Below are 21235 nucleotides of genomic sequence, written 5' to 3'. Positions count from 1 at the left end.
TTACCTTAAAAGTCAATAGTGCAGTTCAGAGACTTCATCCTACTGTGAAGTTCCTCTAACTGACTATAGGTTACCACAGTGGACCAGTATGCCTTTTTAACACACCAGTTTCCTAGACTAGCTTTTCTGCAATGGTTTTATTTTTTCCTCAAAAAGCTTTCTCTACAGCTATTCTTCTTGCAAAGTTAAAAATTATTTCCACTTCGTAGATCTTCAGGAGCATGTTGCTACATTTGCAAATGTAAGTTTTCATACATGCTGGTTCCCTGCCTTCCTGTTTGCAAGTGCAAATAGTGCCAGAAAGGCATGATGCTTTTCTGTGATCACAAAATTAATTGGATTTGTCAGCAGTAGTCTGATTCATGTCTCCAGTTCAAGTCACAGACATGTAATCAGTGCTAAAAGTGGTGGTTGATAGGTCAGTGTGATGAAATCTTTCACTAATGCCTCACCTTCAGAGAAGCTTCACATACTCAGATCCTCTAATTTCCTTCTGACTGCTTCATATTTCTCTAATCATCTCTTTTCTTAAGATGAATTGACAATTTGTTCTCCTATTGGCATCCTAAACACCACTGCCAGAAGACTGTTTTTTTCCTTCAGAAATGGCGTGTTTGTTGCCGGAAACATACAGACTAAGCATACATGCTCATGCTGTTGAGTCTGAAAATGTTTTTTGCTGCCAGTTTTGCAAATAACTTTGAACATAACAATCCGACTGTACTTTTTTCTTTCGTACACTAAAGATTCTATAAATTGTTACAAGTCATAAATGATACTGTTCATTATAATGAATATTTGCCTTTAGTGTCAGTAGATATTGTGTTTAAAATGCACAGGCAAGGAGCGCAGCAGCAACTCACAGGCACAGTGTTTACAGAATCAGTACCTTAATTACCAGGTGGTACCACAAAGTATACTATAAAAAAAACTGAGTGAAACACTTGAAAAGTTTGCAACAGTGCAACATGTAAGACTATTTCTGCAATTTAATAAAATGAAATATTACATTTTTTCCTTTGTAAAGATCAGTAACATTCATAATGTCAGCTGCCAACAAATGAAAGATCTTAATGTATTCCAGCAATGTTTCTTTCAACAGAATTTCTGCTTCATAAGTTTTCTAAACAAGAAAGCATCTGAGCTGCTCCAGCATAGAATTTTAGAGGCTATCAAATGGCATTTAAAACACACACATGCTCTCCACACCAAACTCTACTTCTCCTTTCCACCCTGTGTTAAAGGCACAAAGCATCTCCCAGTAATTAAGCTAAACCCTGAAAACTTGACCATTGTGGTTGCTAAAGATCCCATGCACTTTTCAGGAGAGGAGGGGCACTAACCACATTTCCTCCACAAATTCCCAGCCAGGTAATTGCACTCAGCCTGCCTAGAAATCACCATCCAGCTTCCACTGAGTAAGCTATTTTCACTCACCCTCGTACTGAAACTGCTGCAGGGCACTGCAGGAGCGGGCTGACAGCTGTGTTCTGTCTTAATGCTCTCTCGCTTTGCTGAATATGATAACACTGCTACCATAACACAATAAAATGAACAAAGTGACAGAAATATATTTGCCATAAACTTTAGGTATAGCAAGTAATCTAATAAAAGCATTTTGTAAGCCAGGCCATTAATCTCTACAAAAGATACTGCTGTGTAATAGGTTATCCATTGTACCAGATAACACAGAGGTGAGGTGAAAAGCTGATGATCCCCAGTTCACACATTCAAGTGCACACATTTCATCTGTATTAACCAGGGCAAGAAAAAGAACAGCCTGGACTGATTTCAAATGTCACCCATGCAAGTAAGACAAAGAATTAGCAAGGAAACTCTGCCATTCACCCGGCTATATTTTCAAGCGTGCTTAAAAAAGGCTTTTCTGGTTTCTGTCTTCTTCTAACTTGAAGGGAGCCTACAGGAGACTAAGATGTTCAGACAGAAATTCAATGATGGAGCACAGAGTAAAGCAACACAGCTTCCCAGATACACTCCAGAGATATTTAATAGGTTGTGTCATAATCCATATGTTCTCTTCAAAAAATAGGAATAAAAACCATCTGCCTTACAATAATTTCTAACTGCAGTATGAGTTAATTTTAAACTGATGTAACATTCAGTCAGTTTTCATTTAAAATGACAGTGGATATCTTTGCCAGAGTAAGTGCGGATTTGTAAAAACAGATGAGGAATGGTAAAATGTTTTCCCTTCAAGACAAATATTTCTTTTTAACGTGGAGCTTTTAGATAATAGATGAAGTGTTCAAGCGAAGAAAGACTTTACATTCATCGCCATGCCGATGTATTTCCAAAGTACTGTACTTCTGGACTTCCTCGGGGATGTGTCAGAGCAGAGATGGTAAATGGTGCCTGATGCCAATTCTGCTGGCACACGTCCTGAAGCAATGTGCTGGCTCTGGTTGCGGCAGGGTGGCCAGCACAGCCAGGGACCTGGTACGGTGCCCACTGGCTCCAGCCACAGGTGTCAAAGACGGGAGGGAAGCAGCAGGCTAGATTCTGTTTATTTGTTTATTCCTGCTCTTATAGCCTGAAAGACTTGCTTCTGTGAGGTTTCAAGTAATTTAGACATTTTCAAATATCACCCCCAATGAAGAGCAAAAAATAACCAGAATCCAGGTTGAAGTAACCAAGATCCACATTACAAAATACAGCAGACAACCCATGGATACTCCTCATTCCTACTGTTCAAACTGCTCTCAGCTTCCCAGAAAACCACAAATGACCAATGAAGAAAGCAGGCTTGCAGTGTGTCCCTAAGATCAACAGATTTTGACTATGCAAGCCCGAGAATGCAGTTCTTGCAGCAAAAAAGTCCCAGTAGCACAGCGTGTCAGAGTGACTGGGACAGAATTGTCATTTAGACCCATTCTGATGTCTTAAAGTGTCTTCAAAATGCAATTTCATCTTACATCTCAGAAATAGCAGATCAGACAGGTAACTATCATATATCCTCTCTACTGAGTCAAAGGATTTCTCCTTTCTTCCCTCCCTGAGTTGTGGTCCCAGTTCCTACAGGGACAAGGCCTCAATACTTAATCATGGTCTTATGCCTAGTAGCAAGGCTGATAAAAACAACATTGCAAAGGCTGTCTGTATCCAAATGGACAACCTAAATGGCTCATACAAAAGCTCTAAACTAGGTTTGACCAGTCAAGAGAGGAGTTTCGGAGTCACCGCATGCTAGATGAATTGGCCAGCTTAGTGCCTAGGACTGGTCTTGATGCCGTATTACTTTAGTAATTGTGGAGAAAGAATTAGAAACAGAAACCATAGTTATGCCAAATCTTGATGCTCCTATCTTTTGAATACTCTCTGCATCACGGCACCCTTTTGAACTAGACAAGGGTTGTCAGAGGCATACGCCAACTGCCACGTAGTGAGAGGCAAAGTAGGGCAGGATTCTTCTTCTGGGAAAGAAGTTGTCTCTGAATTCCCATAAAATATGGTAAGAGAGTCTGATAGAGGTCTGTAGGATTAGCAAATGGTGTTGAGAAGGTAAACAGAGGAGGATTATTTTCTGTAATAACAATGCACTCAATGCAATTACTAGGCATTGGGTTTAAAGCAAATCAGAGGAAGAATGTTTTGACCTAGCTCATAGTTAAACCATGGAACTTATTGGGATAGGGTGTTGAGAAGGCCAGACACCTGAACCACATCCCAAAGTGACCAGACAAGTTCCTAGAGGATAGGTCCATCAATACAATTGTTCGTATTTAACCAGAGACTCAGAAAACCCCTAAAGTGTCAAATCCTGTAAACTGTAAAAATGTCCTAAGGGATGGATTGCTTCCTGTAACTTCTATTGTATACTCTTCAGTATTGCACCTGACACCATTAAAGACTTTATGCTGGTCAAAGCAGACTTTTGGTACAAAAAGTACAGAAAGCCTTCTGTTTCTGAGTGGGAGGTGGGGTAAAAGAATGAACTGATGAAACAGGTCATGAACAGAAAATGCAAAACCAATGGCAATTTCTAAAAAGCAGGTTTTGCGAATAAGCAACAATGGAAATGCTATGATGGAGAACTCTGCTATCCCAAAAATACTACGCAAAATTGGCTTTCCCCTGTGACAAGTAAACTTAACCTTGAATGGTGACCTGTCTTAACTCTAAAATATTTGTTTTCCCTCTGTAAGCTTCTGACTATGCAAATGTTATACAGATGCTTACCTTTAAGCATGTGAGTGCTCCCTGGAGAGCCATGTATCTTTTTTCTGCACTATGTTGATACGATGTCCACTGGTTTCCCTTTGAAAAGTTGAGTAAAGTGGATGCAGCTCACACATAGATGGCCATTATGCAACACTCTTTCTATGGCTAAGAAATCTAGTACAAATCTTTCTGACCAAAATCTCAACAGTATTTCTTATTAGCAGCTCCAGGATAGCTAATACTGGAGCAGTAGTACTTTATCAACACCAGCCAAGCGTGAACTCAAATAGTGTTATTTACTTGATCGACAAAACAAAAAGTGTTGAGGTTTTGTGGGGATGCAAAGGCAAGATTTGCTTACCTATTGAGCTGGTTGGAAATGCAAAAGGATTTTTTAATTAATTTTCCATTTCTCCTTGCCTGTCTCTTTTGTGTCTCTCTCTGTCATTTCTTTCACAGATGCACCATAACAAATCCATGCAGTTTCAGACCTCTGGATTAGGCAGGACCCTAGGAGACACAGGGCTCCTGTTGATTCTTGCCACTTCTCCTAGTGAACTGCATAAAAATGTGGTTATTCAAGATATTTCCTTGCTTGGATCTATTCCTTCCCTTTGTCACACAATAATAGAATACCTGTATTTTTCATAAAGCCTATTCTGTAGCTAATTCTTATGAGGGTGGAAAACTAGGCAAAGGACAGCATATTTTACACTGAAGACTCACACTGACACCTTTGCAAATTCTTTGGCACTGATCTGTAAAATATTGCTTAGTCCTTTCCAATGGCCTGCTGGCTAGATAAGGTGTACATTGTCAAAAATAAAGGTCAGTGGTTTAGTGCTATAAGGTTAAAGTAAAGGAATCAGGGGAAAAAAAAAGTTAAAAGCAAATCTGAATGTACAATCCCTATCCGAATGGGAAAAATACCCTTTACTATGACTAGCAGCTCTAGGTTGCAGTAATATGCAAGTGACTAGAACGTGTCACCATTTAAATCACGGTACATTGTTTCTCACTGAGGTTTCAGATCTCCAACTGGAAGCCTGTTGAATGAGGTTGGTTTATGCCGAAAGGCACACTATCCAAAAACGCGTGCTCCGTGCCTCCCTGGCATCTTCCTTCTGAAGTCTGAAATGCAATTTGCAGGTATGCAAGAGTCCTGGGCAAGCACTGTGGCAACTTGTGGCAGACAGAAACAAAGGTCCCAATTGCACGTGGTGGGCACGTAGGAGGGTTGCAGCAGCAGCGGGTGAGATAGCGCCTGGGTCTTCTGGCTCCTGCACCCCTGCGTCAGTCACAAGACTCTCGCTCCTCATCATCTACTGTAGGTATTGCATTTTATTGAGTGCTAACTGTGCAAACAGAGATTCCATTACTGCCACTTACTGCAGTTAATTAGTTCAGGGGAGGCCGGTAGGCCACATTGCACAGGAAGTTGGATGATAGCACCACAGTGATTCCTTTCGACCTTGAAAGCCATAAATCTGTGAGACCTACAAAGGAACCCTCCCTACCACCATTAGGAGTTTTAACCAGTGTAGGGAGCTCTAGATGGGCAATTCCATGCACGACAGAGCTATCTTGAGCTTTGAACACTGATGTTTCCACGGCATGATGGCCATCTCCCAGGAAGAAATTTAGTAAGTGATCTTGTGATGTTCATGTCACTGTTCTCCAGATGATATTTTTATCTTAGCCTCTGAGTAGCAATACTTATCTATTACCTTGCTGCATATTAGCAGCATCTACTTTTCCCATTTATGTGGAGCATGTCACTAGTGGAGCCCCAGCTGATGTCTAAATGTGTTGACAGAGACCTAGGTTTTCCGAGCTTTCTATGGTGGCTTATGTCCGTGCTGATGCTAACACTTGACTTGATAAAAGAAGCTTTCAGTTTTGATTAAGACAAGCCATATGAAGAAATGTCAGATGGCATGTGGAGCCTGGCCCATGCCTGTTATGAGAATGGACTCCTGCTCTCAAAAATTCAAATCAAAATGTTTATAAGGAAGTTGGTAAGGTAGAATAAATCCTTCTAATTGAGTAACCTAATCTTTCAAACAATCTTTCTCAATGCAATGCTATTTACTTTGGATTCAGAGTAAAAAGGGAGTTAAAGGACCGATGGGGCTTTAGGTTTCCCAGTAAAGTGGTGGCATTGTAGGAAAGGGGCAGAGTATGAGATGGTATTTATGGAATATAAATATCTGTTAACAAAGCATGAAAAGACAGACATGCAGCAATGATCACTCCCTCACTGTGGGAATTCCTGTGGAAACACAATTCACAGCAATTTTCACTCCTCTGTTTAATGCAAGACAGGATTAAACCTGGTTAGACAACTCTTCAAATATAAAGGCACTCAGTGGAGGCTGCACAAAGACAGAGAAGAGGCAGCAATTTGCTAGCAGCTGCTGTCACAGAGCAAAGATCTGCAGAGGCTCAGAGGACAACTTGTGAGAGTGCTTCCCTGAACTACTGAGCTGTCCGCACTGAAATTCCTTACCTTTAAATTCTTGCACTGTGAGATGTTCTTTGGGTGTCCAGAGGTTGGAAACTCCAGCATCCAGCCCCAGGACATAGCCCCACTGTTTCCCAGCCTGTTCTGCAGCCCTGTGCCCCGGCAGCACCCTTCACCCTTACTAGTCCCTCCACCACACACATGCTGCATGGGGGTTAGACAGAGAGGATGAACACGTATCCCCGCATCCAAACAGTGCATTTCTTCTTCCCGCACATCTACTTTGGCTCCTGTTCTACTTTCCTGCCACATCGGAGGTGATCACCTCTGCCTGCTTCTCCATTTTTTTATTCCACTTCGCATTGTTCAGTGAAGTTATTTTCACTGCCTGCAAACCTCAGAAGCCATAGGGGAGGGGACGGTGGGACAGTATGGTCCAGCTATGAGACGAGAGTAGACAGCTTAAGTTTTCAGATTTTAGGAGTGCAGAAGGTATCATTTGAGATTGATTTATGGTAGACAGAAGGCACATAACAGATTCTTCATTTACTTCTGATAAGACTAGGACCACACTCTGCTTTCTACTAATGTAAATTTGAGCCATGCACTTAAACATGTGTAGCTATTCCAAATTTACACCAGTGCAAGGGTGAATTTCTTGACTTTGCATGTGTGTTAGTGGTTGTTCGCCACAGTTTAATTTTAAACACATTAATAGCACCAAGCCTTTTGTTTGACCACCCACTGTTCACAGCAGAACTGAAATACTGGCCTATTTCCTAGTCCAAAAATTGACAGAGATGCTTGTGTAGATAAGTACTATGCATACCCTTCAGTCTGTGTTCCAGTGCTACTTGGATATTAAAAACACTAATATCAAATAAGGTATAAACAATGTGAACTAGAATGATCCCTAGTTTAAAATAAATACCTGCTATGCAGTTATAAGGATTAACTAGCAACCTAGTATTTGTTTAAATTGCCTGCCAACTATGTTTTGTTCTTCTTTGAAGGATCCAATACATGTATAATGCCTTCTGTTAAGTCTGGATGACTCTCTTAAATAGAAAATGCACCCTACTGACCTCCTTTGAAATAGCTGTTTGGACTAATACAAATTTACTGCAGAGCCATTTACATTTCCTAGCTGTTCTTTCTATACTATGTTTACTGAATGTGACAAGTTTAAGTAGATCTAAAGTGGATAATATTTTTTGTCAAGTTGTTGCTTTAATTGTTACTGTTCAAACTGCTGCTTAGTCTCCAAAATGAGCAGTAATGCAATATAAAATATAACTTACTGACTCTAAGTACTGTTAGACAGCGGACTTCTGCCTAAACACTAAGAAACTATTTGCCCACAATGTGTGTATTCAGTACTTGCATTCAGAGAACACATTGTCCTGTAGATTTGAGAGACCTAAATGGACCGTGACAGATACTCTTGTCCACAACAACAGATGCAACTGTGAGAGGGGCCTAAATTGGTCTGCTTAGCCTGTGTGAACACCAGTCACTGTTGCTTTCCTGCGCTTGTTGCATGGTAAGTCCCGAGAGGATGTATGGAGCAGGTGATACATTAGCTCTGAGCAAAGAAGAACTCATTTTTACAGAGCAATACTCTTTCCTTGGAGTTGGAAAGAGTGGTAGGTTTGGAGGGATTCTGGTTTGTGCTTGAGGTGACAGCTTATAGACGTACCCAGCCTGTGGCTTTTACTCCATCTTTTTTAAAAAAAATCTGAGCCCACAGCTTGAATTTCTTCTTTTCTTAATTTGTTCCACAAATGAAATTGTGGAGAATCATTGCTTCTAGTTGTTCTCATGTGCAGAGTCAGTGAGAATATCTGGGTCCTGTGGGAGGGAGAGGGGTGATGGCTTCCAAGAGAGATGTGGAACTTTAGCACCACCTTCATCTGCAGTGTCCACCATGGGGTAAGATCTTATGGGGATAGGTCTGAGCTCTCTTACGAGGTGAAAAATCTTCAAGAGTGAGCAGTCAGAGAACAGAAAGAGAGCGCTACAAACCCCCTCAAAGTTGCCACTGACACCGTACTACTTCACCGACTTTTTTTTTCCCAGCAGGTTATACGAACATTAAGGACCCATCACAAACACCACATTTCAATAATATTGCAAAAAAAAAAATCCTTAGATTTTTTTTTTTAATGTAAAATGAAAATCTCCAGTGATAGGGAAAAAACATTAAATTCTGTCCACACTGTAAGAAGAGACGCAAAGTGAACTTCAAATTTCTATATTATGTGATAGTATAGTATTTCAATGTAGAACCTTTTCACGTTCTTGTGCAAAACTTCTTATGGAAATGTCCATACTAGTAATGGAAAACTAGTAATACAGATTGAATACCAGCATCCAAAACTGGTGTGACTTTATATTTAGCACATCTATTCTCCAGTGTACATTTTTGAAACTTTGTAAGATTTTCATATGAGTTTTCCTGAAATGTTTGAGGTATCATATATGGCATTCGTTGTATCTTAATGAAAAAAAAAAAGATTTTATTTCATAGAATCATAGAACACTTTGGGTTGGAAGGGACCTTTAGAGGTCATCTAGCCCAACCGCCCGGCAGTAAGCAGGGACATCTTTCACTAGACCAGGTTGCTCAGAGCCTCGTCCAGCCTGGCCTTGAACATTTCCAGGGATGGGGCCTCCACTACCTCCCTAGGCAATCTGTTCCAGTGTTTCAGCACCCTCATAGTAAAAATTTTCTGCCTTCTATCCAGTCTAAATCTACCCTCCCTTAGTTTAAAGCCATTACTCCTTGTCCTATTACAACAGGCCTTGCTAAAAAGATCTTCTTCTTACCTATAGGCCCCCTTCAGGTACTGAAAGGCTGCTATAAGGTCTCCCCGCAGCCTTCTCTTCTCCAGGCTGAACAGCCCCAATTCTCTCAGCCTTTCCTCACAGGAGAGATGCTCCAGCCCTTGGATCATTTTTGTGGCCTCCTCTGGAGCCTCTCCAACAGGTCCATGTCCTTCTTGTGCTGGGGGCTCCAGAGCTGGATGCAGAACTCTATGTGAGGTCTCACCAGAGCAGAGCAGAGGGGCAGAATCCCCTCCCTCAACCTGCTGGCCATGCTGCTTTTGATGCAGCCCAGGATACAGCTGGCCTTCTGGGCTGTGAGTGCATATTGGTGGATGATGTCCAGCTTTTCATTCACCAGTACCCTCAGGTCCTTCTCAGCAGGGCTGCTCCCAATCCCTTCATCCCTCAGCCTGTACTGATAGGGGGGGTTGCTCCGACCCAGATGCAGGACCTTGCACTTTGCCTTGTTGAACCTCATGAGGTTCACACGGGCCCACTTCTTGAGCTTGTCCAGGTGCCTCTGCATGGCATCCCGTCCTTCTGCTGTGTCAGCTGCACCATTCAGCTTGGTGTCATCTGCAGACTTGCTGAGGGTGCACTCAGTCTCACTATGTCATTTCCTTTTCATTCATTTCTGTTTTCCTTTGAAGTGAAATATGACTGATCTAGCCAAGGTTCCAAACATTTAAAATATGTAAATGAGACTGATTTTCCATAACCTGTCAAACAACCTGAGGATAAAGCTATTCTGTCAACACATCCGGCTTTCTAAAACCCAGCAAATCAAACAGTTTTGTTGTGCAGCCAGACCAGCCAAAGACTCCTGATGTGGAGACTCATGATAAATTCCACGACTGGAAAAGCCTTACTGAAAATTCCTTGTCTTTAACCTGTTAGATAAATTAGACAGCTGTAATTATTTACTGCTACTGCAGCTGTTATTATGAATAGCTATTTGTGTTATCAAAGCAATTAGGAACAATGACTAACTGTGACTGCACTATGTGAAGATTCCTCACCTTGCTCCCTGACCCTGAAGTACAGCGTGCACCCCAAAGAATTCACAGACCAAGAGTGAGACAACACAAAGTGAGGTCCAGCCACACAGCTTGCTCCTGAAGCCATCCCAGCAAAGGTGGGCTTGGACGAAAGACTCTGAGATATCTTGCAGCAGGAGAGAAATCTTTGCCGTTCCTGTGAGAAAGCATAGAATTATTTGTTTCAAAATGTCCCCAACAGATGAGATTGCAATTGCATGCTGCTCAGGGACTCAGTTTAGTGGTGAAGGAGAGCTGTAAGAAGGCTGGAAGTAGGGTATGATCACCTTGAAAGTGAAAGTAAGTAATTATTATTCAATACATAAAACAGAAGTGAGTGACTCAATAGAGGAACTTATACACTCAAAAGGATAAACTAAGCAGATTATCATAACAAAGTATCCCCAGAAGTTATGATGATACTAAATGTTATTTATCAAGGCTAGACAGAGGAAAATGATAGCAACCAAAGAGAGAGCTCAAATGATTATTTGGCTGTCTGGCTAAATTTGAAAGGCTGTTAGAGCCTCCATAGAAATAAACCAGTAAGATTAGATATGAGCTTGAGAGGGAGTCTCCAGTAGAAACTGCAACTTGAGTCAAGGAGCAGTAGCCTCTACAGCAATCAAAGGGTATGGCACTATTTCCCTTGACTTTATTGAACCTGACTGGCAGATCAATGAAGCGTGTGGTTCCTTTCAGAGTCCCAGAAAAACCTAACTTTCTAAGGTACATGCAGGTGATGTGAATCAACAAAAATTAATTCTTATGACTGGGAGCAGAGGTTTAAAGAGCTAAGAGCAACTCTAAGGTGAGAGGTGGACTTTCAGAGCTGCACAGGTGTGCTACACTGCTCAGCAGAGGGCCAATGTTTTCATCAGTTGCTAGTAACTGGGTGCTATTGGTCTGTGATTTTGGCTTAGTAGGAAATAAGGTATTTTGCAATCTGATATTTGAACTATTGTGGTAGCCTTGGAGCTTCTCCATATAACTGGCCCAGAGCTAGATATGTATATGCTAGCAGATGGCAGAGAGACTACAGCTTCAGTTTAGATTAAAGATGTAGGGCATGTGACTTCTCAGCATGCAGATGGCTGGTGAGTTTATGAATTAGGCTTCTTAAAGGAGAAAAATCTCTTATGCCCCTGCCAGACTCTTCAATTAGACAGAAATGAGCTAAGAAAAATGTCCACCTACTCAAAAGAGGAAAAGATCAAAGCTAACTCTGTATCTAGTGCAGAATGGAAGCTGAAGTGGAGACAAGAGATGTGAGAGTTCAGTTAAATGTGGTGAACAGGCAGCTGGAACTATGGATGTGGTTGCAGTTTGTTTTGGTCATTGGGAAATCTGCTCGCACTGCAGGACATCTGTAAGACAAGCAAGAGAAGTAAATGTTAGGGATAGGTCAAGTTTTCTTTCTTCATTGAAGGAATGACTCGGTTATTGACAGCGAAAAGTGATGGATGAAGAGATTCTTCAGGTATATTAGCAGAAGATAGGAAAGAGGACAAGGAGAAGAAAAAAGGGGGAGCAGTAGAGAAATAAAATGAGTAGACTGAAAGTCATTAGGCTGAAGAGGATGTGTTATATAGAGATAAAGAGCGATTTTACTCAAGATCAAATCGTTTTTGAAGAGGAATTTGAATATGTCATTGGACCTTAGTTATCATGGTAAGATGCAATCTCTTCTATGACTAGACTTGACTGAATCTGAGCTAGCGCATTGGACAGAAGCAGCTGTTGTGTTACAGGAAAGAGCCCTCTCCAGACAGATTTCCTGTTCCGCTGTTCATCCAGGCACAGCGTGCTCTGACTCCACACAGAGCCCACCTCGGTCGTCTGGCTCCTCAACAGCGAGCAAAGGAAGAAACTGAGGCCCTGTGCTTAAAAGCTTGTAGTCCAAGAGAAATATAAAACCTACTGCTTTCAGTAATTTTTATATTTCATTAAAGCCAGGTTCTAACGTTCTTGGTGTTTTCAAGAAAATAATCCTTGCATATTGTCCATTTGACATCTCTTTAAGCTATCACAGCAGCTATTTCAAGTGAAGAACTTAGAAACTAATGGTAACATTTGGACAATGGCTAATGAAAGTTTAGTTAAAAAAATACAAGATTAGGAACATCCTTTTATATCATCTACAGGTTACTCACCACTCACTCATTGTCGCCTTGCAAGCGTATATTTGAGGGAAATAGGACAGTTTCTCAGTCACAGAAAACTGTTACATTGGGATCTTGAATTAGGGGTACATTCCCACTTCAGACTCCTGAACTCAGACTAGTGTTGGATTTGAAGTTAATGATGTAGAAAAATGTATTTGTATTTAACTTACATCTGCAGAGTCCACATATGAGTAAGTCATTACCACACCTCCGTAAGTGGCATTTACTTGCCCTAGTTAAGCACTTGAAGGACAAGTCCTCACATTTCTGAACCTCTAATGTTAATTAGCCTCCAAGACTGTGTAGTCCATCAGATTAATCTCAAATTATAGTTTTACACTGAAATATCACTAATCAAAAAAGGAGTTGTTTGCAACATGCCAATATGAAAAACTGCAAGAGGACTTTCTGTGTAGCCATGTGGACTGCTGAGTAACAACTTCACTGAAAGAAGGAGATCTGTTGGCTGCTGTTGAGTTGGGCACAATACGCAGACATGAATGCATTAATGATTTGTGTGGGAGGGAAAAGGTGAGCTGCACACCAGCACATCCACACCTTGTCGCACAGCACACGCATGATGGAGAACCGACAGGGTATAAGCAGGCTCTGCTATCTCTATTCCAATTCACTGCCGAAGTCACTAACTTGTACCAGCTCTGGTCTCACTCATGAGCATATAAGTTAAACCCAGTGATATACAGTTCTGAACCGCTAAGAGCGAGGCTACTTTGCCTCAGACAGGCATACACCTTGACACTCATGTCCTTCCAGTATAAACATGCTTTCTGGAAATGAACTATCACAGGTTTTTCTTGTTTCAGTCCAGTGGTACCAACAGAAAAACAGCCTTGGGTGTGTATTGCACAGAAGCATGGAAATTGCAGACCCTGACATTATATTTCACACTATTATGAATTACATTTTTGTGACTGGGACAGGAAGAAACCTCTTCAATATAAAGACATTATATTATGATTGCTCTGCTGTTATAAGATTATCTGAGGAAAAAAATACCCCAAATTGTGGCATTAGGATAAGTGATTTATATTAATTTCCTACTCCAAGGAATGAGCAAACGTTATACTAAGGAAACTGGAAACTAGAAAATTTGAAGTACTTCATAAAAAGAACAAAACCACATTTCTTCAATAGACCTATTGTTCTTTAAAATGAGAGAAAAAAGTAACTATCATAACTATTCATTGCTCTCTATAAAAGTAAAATATTTCTTTCATTACAAAGAAAATCACTGCAAGGATATAACATAAAGTATTTTAATTGACAAAACTAGACCATTTTCCTACCCCTTGAAATAAAAAAGCTTAAGAATTATATAGGAGCTTAATTTGTTATATGAAAAGACTTAACCTTTTTATCTCTAGAGAATTCTCATTTCTCAAGCTATTGATGCTCTATATCATATACTCCAAAGAGTGAGCATGTATGAGCAGGCATGTTAACGTTTTATTATACATTGTTTGGGGACAGAAGTTAAGCACGTGGTGGCTATATCTTAAAGCAGAGCTCTCATGCCTGTCAAAGACAAATGTGTCTTAATTTTAGCTGTATAACTATGGTTCGCCTCACTACTTTAGGGCTGGATAGTAGGAGTCTTTTGCATGGATGAACAAAGGTGGGGAGGAACAAGGACAGTCCTCTTTGTGTGGCCCATACAATTACATTTACTTAGTTTAAGGAAGGAAGTGAGGTCTGTGACCCTGCCTTGCTCCACACTGTGGAGGGTGCACCATCCTAAAGGCAAACATTAACTGCAAGACTGTTTTACTTAGAAAGACACAAAAATTGGGTGTATGTGAAGGAAGCAGAGCAAAAGCAAAGGGGAAAGGCAGTGGGGGTAGGCAGGTTAGTGAGAAGCACTGAGCGTACTGTCTGCACTGTTCCGAGCTGTGATGAGGGCAGACTTTGAACATGATGTGCTAGGACAACACAACAACAACGTTTAGCCAAGCTTTTGAAGGCTGACAGTGTAAAATGCTTGGCTGCAAAACAGTTCCAGGTAGAGTTGAAAAGAGAAGGAGAGAGAAGAGAAGGCTTATGTTCACCAAGGTTCAGGGCATACAAGCTGTCGCTGTCAGTTGTATTTTTAGATAATATACCTTTGAAACAGGTATCTGCTAGACCTTCCCTGCTGCCTTTTCTCTGCCTGCTGACCAGCATCCTGGCCCCTGTAATGGGTACACTCCAGCTGCCCGTTGGGGCTGGATGCAGCTGCTGCTGCTGCATAACTCACCATTATGTGCCCTTCTCTTGCCTTTGCTGGAAATAGCCGTTAAAAACCCTTCAAGAATCTCTCTTTTCTTCTTTTTCTCTCTGGTTGTGGTTTTGCTGCTGCTAGCCCCCCGTTCACTCTGGAAAGGGTTTTCAGACTCAAGGGTCCTTCAAGAAACATGATCTCTCAGCTGGAATATTATCTAAAGAAGACAGCTGGTTTATTGTCATTACCTAATATAATAGTCTCCAAGTACACTTACGTATTTGTTACATGTGTATGTTTTAAGAGTTCACCCCTGCCCCAAAGAGGCTGAATTTTGACATATTCTGCAGGTAACAAGTTCACATACTACTGAGGCACGATGAGGTGTGAACAGTTCAATTGCCAGCAGGGAAAAAAAATTATTACAACCTGCATGGTTTATAATGCTTTATATTTGGAAATCACATACTCTAACCCCAGCATTCCAGGTAATTAATTGGTTGTATGGAGCCAGCGGAGGAAGTGAATGGCTTTTGGTACTCATACACTGTGAGCATTTTACTTCCCACACATGTTTGCATCATAACCAAAAGCATCTGAACATGAAAGATTCTGCAGCATCTTCAGAAACATCAGTGAGCCTCAGCAAAATAGCTGAACCTTGACTCAGCCCCTTAGGAGCTGTTATAAAACCATTTTTCTGAAGTAAAGTAGAAAGATGGGTGGGAAGAAGAAAAACAGATTTTGTCACTCCCGAAATATGCTCGGATTCAGCCTTCACCAACCCCATTGTGTAAAAAACATACTGAAAATTATTAAGAGAAAGTTCGCAAATGTAAATATACTTATTCTCAATGAAATCAACACCATCAAACTGATTTGTAACTATTCCCTTAATACTGCTATAAACTTTACTGCAGTGCAAACACTGGGTCTACAGATTGCTTTCCTCTTCCTCAGGATGTGTTTCACCTTTGTGGCATTGCCACTATAAATCTCATGGTCCAACAACCCCTTGTCTGCAAGTGATTTCAAGCACTGTCATAAAAACGAAACAGACAGACCTAATTTGAGTTCCAGACTTAAGGAAACTCAACTAAAATATTAGCATAATTTCACTGAAGACGGAGGAAATTGTTAAAATATGTGTATTAGAGAGTGTCTGCAATTCAATACATCTCTTAGCTGGCTCTTGGGTGCCACCCAGTGATTGATTTAACAGCAGGTTTGTAATGGTGTCTGTGGTGCACCACAGGCCATGTTAATAAGCAGCACTGATCACAGGAGATCAGAAACAAGAATGTTAGGAAGTATAAGGAGATTCATGACATGTTAAATATGAACCTGTGAATAATAAGCTCTAAGTCTGATGGATTTAGTGCTTGGAGAACATCTACGTGGAACAATAGTCCTATTTGTTTCACACGGGGACCGACTTATTAGGCAAATGTGCATGTTTCTTCCTGGAAGAAATTATGGAAGCTTGTAGTACTTTGATTTGTTGAAATTTTTTCCTCCTGGAAATATGTAGTTATTGTTTTAAGATCATAGCGGAGTTCTGCTTTACACCAAAACAACAAAGCCATTTTTGTGCAGAAAGACTGCATGATTTTCTGCTAATCGTTATTTAAATACTGTAAAACCATTGAAAAAAGGCTGGTTAAATACCAAAAGGGATGTGGTGGCAATCAGGGCATATAGCTGATCTTGATGTTGAAATGTCTTTTCCAGTGAAACTGCGTGACAGTCTGCCTTTGTCCCACGAAAAAGTGACCGTGCACTGATTGGGTCACAGATCTTCACAGGTGTTACTTAACATCAATTTACACATATTGATGTGAAAAAGATTTCTCCTCTAGATAGTTGTTTAATCCCACAGAAAACACACAATGATTTCTAACAGCTGAGTCAGCATATTTTTCAAAGTGGAGGAATTGAAACAACCTCTCTCAAAGCATGCCTGACTCATTGATATGGGAGGTTTAATTGAGGGAGGAGATGTATTTCACAAAGTGAGGCTGCAACTGAAACTGGAAGGAAGGATGGTTTTGGTGCGAAAATAATTAGGTGAAAGAAGTAGAATTAAATTACCAAAATGGGCCTTTCTTGTCTTAAAATGTTGGACAGAAAATTACGGAGGGGCAGTGCAAGAGAGTTTTACCCTGTGTAGCAGCAGAACGCCTGACTGCTGTGCTACCTACCAGCATCTCTGCAGCTCTGCTCCCTCAAACGGTTTGCAGAAGCTTAAATTTTACATGCTGCTTCTGGTGGTTCCTTTGAAAGTCTCTCCAACCTTGAAGTGAAAATCTTTTCTTCTTGCTCTTATGTTCATGCTAGTTGGGGTAGGCAGAAGCTAACAAATTAATAAGTTCATTAAGCACACATGAATGCCAGGAAATGAAAGATTATGGCCCTAATTTCATATACCATACAACAACATGTTATTTGTGGCTTCTTGGAGGGCTTAGCAGAGTTTATTGGGTAAGGAGACAACTTCATCTACAGATTTAGCATTAGATATCATGTTTTGAACAGTATTTTTCCTTACAGAAGTCAGTTTGATGGAGGAAAATGCAAGTGTGTTTTAAGTAGGCTGGTAAGTGACTGGTCCAGTGTTAGCACCTTCCCCCTCCGAGCGAAGGAGGAGGTTTTGAACTGAATACCTTTGGCCTGCAAGGAAAGAACAGGACTCTGTCAGCCTAATCTCATTATACTTGTAGCCATTACAGTCAAAATGAGTTTCCTCTGCCTTAGTTTGGGTTGGAGTCAAAGCTAGTTCTCAGAGGAAAAAGGTCATTACATTAAGGTAGTAAGTTACTAAATTGAGCTTCCTATTATACTGGGGTATGTACATTCATGTTTTCTTTAACCATAGGGAGATGAGATAAATAATCCAGGTATTGTTCAGTGATTGGAGTCATAGATTTTGTTTCGATGAATGAAATACAAACAGACAATCAAATGAAATATATAAAACATTAATTGAGCAAGAACTGGACTGGGACCAAGATCTTGTTCAGAACACCCCCACACTTTGAGAAGATGCAGCATTAGGCCAGCACTTTGTGGCTCAAGCTCACTTAAATGAAGTGAAATGAATAAATATATGTCATAGTAATCAATATTCTTTTGGCCATGATCCTGCAAACATATGTGAATAATTTTGTCCATGTGAGTTCAATTAGATTATTCACATGCACAGTGTTAACTCAGATACGCAAGTGTTTGCATTATTGGAATCCTAGTTTATGGATTTTCACGAAGAGCCAAAATCTACAAGGAAAAGCTCAAATACCACAAATGTTCGTGCAAGTGAGTACCAGAGGAATATAGCCCTGTTATACTCACATGCATGAGGTTACTTGCATGCTTCTACACACCACTCTGCAAATCAGGAAAGGAGGATAAGTCTCACATGTTGCAATGTTTTACATGCTAAAAATATTTAATTTTATCAGGCATAGTTAAATAAGTACTAATTATGTGGCCAGTGTAGAGGCCTTTTATTAAATCTGTATGGACTTGATATACCATTCCTAAGTTTTGGGCAATTCACATGAATTAAAAATGTTTTGTTGATTTTTTCCCTTTGCATCAGGCTGTAAGAAATCTTGAGCTGTTCCAGTCTAGGTTCAGTATACAGAAATGCTGGTTTATAAATTTCTAATTTAGACAAATGCAATATTACTTATCAGTGACTGACTACTGCAGCACTCCTTTCCATACTTCTTTACAAATGTGCAAACAACTGAAATATCATAATTAAAACATGTTTTTATATTGACAAATTAATCATACAAAAGGAACTCATTAAAGTACCTGTTTATTTAAGATTTTATTACCGGTGGGCTTAAAATAGCCTGCAGGCAGGCAGGGTTAAATGGTGCAACGCTGCACCAATGCATCAGCCTGAAAGGAGGCTTCGGTAGCCCAGGGAGTGGGGCAGCCCCGGTGTTGGCTGTGGCTTGCCATGGGGCTTGGCTTGTGCTTGGGGCTGGGAAGGATGCAGTTGTCATATGAAAGAGGGGCTACAGAGGTGGCAGGGTGTGAGGTGGGATGTGCAAGGGTTGGGGTGCCAGCCCGGGACACCTGGTTGCACGTGCAAAATGAAATTCCAGGGGCTTGTGCGGAAAAGAACGTCCTCTGTTGCCTCTTTCTGTCTTCCTATCTGGAAAGGTAGTCATAATTGTGCTTTCCTATCAAGTAAGGGTGAAGAGCAGAGGCTGAAGGAAGCTCTTTCTCTTCAAGCAGGTGAACAGTACATCTGTCATTCAAGAAAAAGTCAATATTCCTTAATTAATGAGGGAGCTGAATTAAAAAAAAGCAACTAAAGGCACAGGCCACATGAAAGTCCAGCCAGGGGTCCCAACCATCAACCGTTCATGAAATTCTGACTCAAAAACCAAGGTGGATATAGGCAGCATAACTGTATAGTAGTTTGATGGGATTTTGTGCATGACAGAGAGAAGTTAAACTTAGAAGGCCAGGAGAGAGAACTGGAACAAGCCCTGTACGTGACTGATAGAGGAAAAGTTTGAAGAGGGAGTTTTTCATTTAGGTGCTGGCTCAAAGAGGTACAGAGTTTTCTGCAAAAAACCTTTGCTTTGCTTTTTGGCTCTTGCCTGTAAGGAAAAGGGATTTTGTGTACTCTTTGGAAGTGAACAGAAGTCCTTGGATTCTGTTGTCATACCCTTCTTCCCACATGAAAAACAATTGCAAGAAATTAAATCTGCGGTAGCCACTTGAGATGAAGATGATGTATCAGATTTAAGAGGCTGTTAGGGCTCAGATACTATGGGACTGTGCTCTGCTAGTAGCTGCCTGTGTGATCACCTCCGGCTCAAGACAAGGTTATCAGCTATGCTCCTACATCACTCCTTCATCCACTCAGTCACCGTTGAGAGCTTTGAGTCTTTCTCTCCATCCAGGACCAGGCTAAAGCTGTAGAAAACTGAATGCAGGACTACAGCGAGCTTCCTCCTGTTCAGGGTAGTCACAAATACTTCTTGGCCACAGTGTCTCATCTCAGCCGCATGTAACTTGCATAGCTGTGGTAAAGATACTGTAAATTCCTCAGCAGAATAAGCTTTAGGTCAAATTGTTATTAAATCATTGTTTATCCTTGAGAAACACTTTGTTAGCAAGAAACTTTCCCCCTATCTCTCCAACATCTGCTAACTGAAAATGCTGAAGTCTTTTTTTCCTTTCCCAGTCTTTCAAACTAATATTGATTTTGCTTCAACTAAAAATAGTTCAGTGGGAAAATGTCATTCAGAGGTGCCAGCTGACTAAAGAAGAAAAAGGATAACATCTCATAAAACACAGACTAGAACTGAAAATTAAGTTTTGATATTATTCTGCTACTCTCAGTGGATCACGTTAAATTTTACATGCAAGGAAGTACGTACGATAAAATGTTGCTATGATTCCTTTTAATTCTAAAGCAGCGCAAAATTTTGTTGGAAAGACTGTTTTTAAAACTGAAAAAACATAGCAGATTTATTTTAGTTTTGTCTACCAAGTTCCATACATTTCGCGGTAACTTTGCAGTGAGGCATACTGAAAAGGCACCAGATTCAATAGCCTGGCCCTCACCCTGGCAGTTCTTGGGTTAGCCTGACATATATTTAAAGCAACACTCATTTTAGTAGAACACTGCACTACATCTGCTCCTGCCCCACAAGTTCATGATCCTTGTGCCATTAAATGTTGTATGTGCTGTCTGTTGAAACCTTCTCCCAGACCAAATCTCCCTTCCTTTAGGAATAAACCTTCCTCACTCCGGCTGCCGACCAGCCTCGGTTAGTACCCTGCTTGGAGGCAGGACAACAAGCCTTGCTCAAACCAGGGCTTTTTCTCTACTTGGAACACGCTCGTGATCGTAACAAAGTTCACTGTTCAGGCCATTGCAGCAGTAAGTAAAGTGGTTCCCAGCAGTGTGCTGTGTGCCCTGACTGACTTTTATGTTTGCTTTGCCTTTTCAGCTCTCTCCCAGGAAGAGAAGTTTAGACACGGAGGGTTTTTTTTAGTATGGTTTTAATTATTTCAGTGTGCACAAGACAGCGTCTGTCTGATGTTAATGGCAGCAAGGCTCAAGGAACTTGTATTGCAGGTAAGCAGAGCGTACAGGACCGCATCTTGTAGTCTTGGAAGGAATTTTTCTCTCCCTGCAGATGAGTTTTACACCTGTGTAGGAAGTGATATAATTTTGGGATATAGCTGTATTGGCAATTATCTTGATGTGTAAAGCAGTCCTTGAGATAAGGGGAAACAAGCCCACCCAAAACCTTAAAGATATGTGCTGAACATTTGAAGTAGTAAGTATCTGTGTTTTCCTGGAGAG

The 21235-nt window shown here is 40.8% G+C and overlaps 1 long non-coding RNA gene across 3 annotated transcripts in view; it reads left to right on the top strand.

The window, feature by feature from the left end:
• Nucleotides 1-20829: 20829 nt before the first annotated feature.
• LOC142360840 (uncharacterized) overlaps nt 20830-21235 on the top strand; it is a 58219-nt gene continuing 57813 nt past the window's right edge. For all 3 annotated transcript variants that reach the window (XR_012763425.1, XR_012763424.1, XR_012763423.1), the window contains exon 1: nt 20830-21004. This is a non-coding gene — a long non-coding RNA (uncharacterized LOC142360840). The remainder of the gene's footprint in view (nt 21005-21235) is intronic.

This window comes from Opisthocomus hoazin, chromosome 3 (assembly GCF_030867145.1).
Source record: "Opisthocomus hoazin isolate bOpiHoa1 chromosome 3, bOpiHoa1.hap1, whole genome shotgun sequence".
Lineage (NCBI taxonomy): Eukaryota > Metazoa > Chordata > Aves > Opisthocomiformes > Opisthocomidae > Opisthocomus > Opisthocomus hoazin.
The sequence above is the reverse complement of the archived record's forward strand: the minus strand, read 5'-3'. Positions and strand labels throughout refer to the sequence as shown.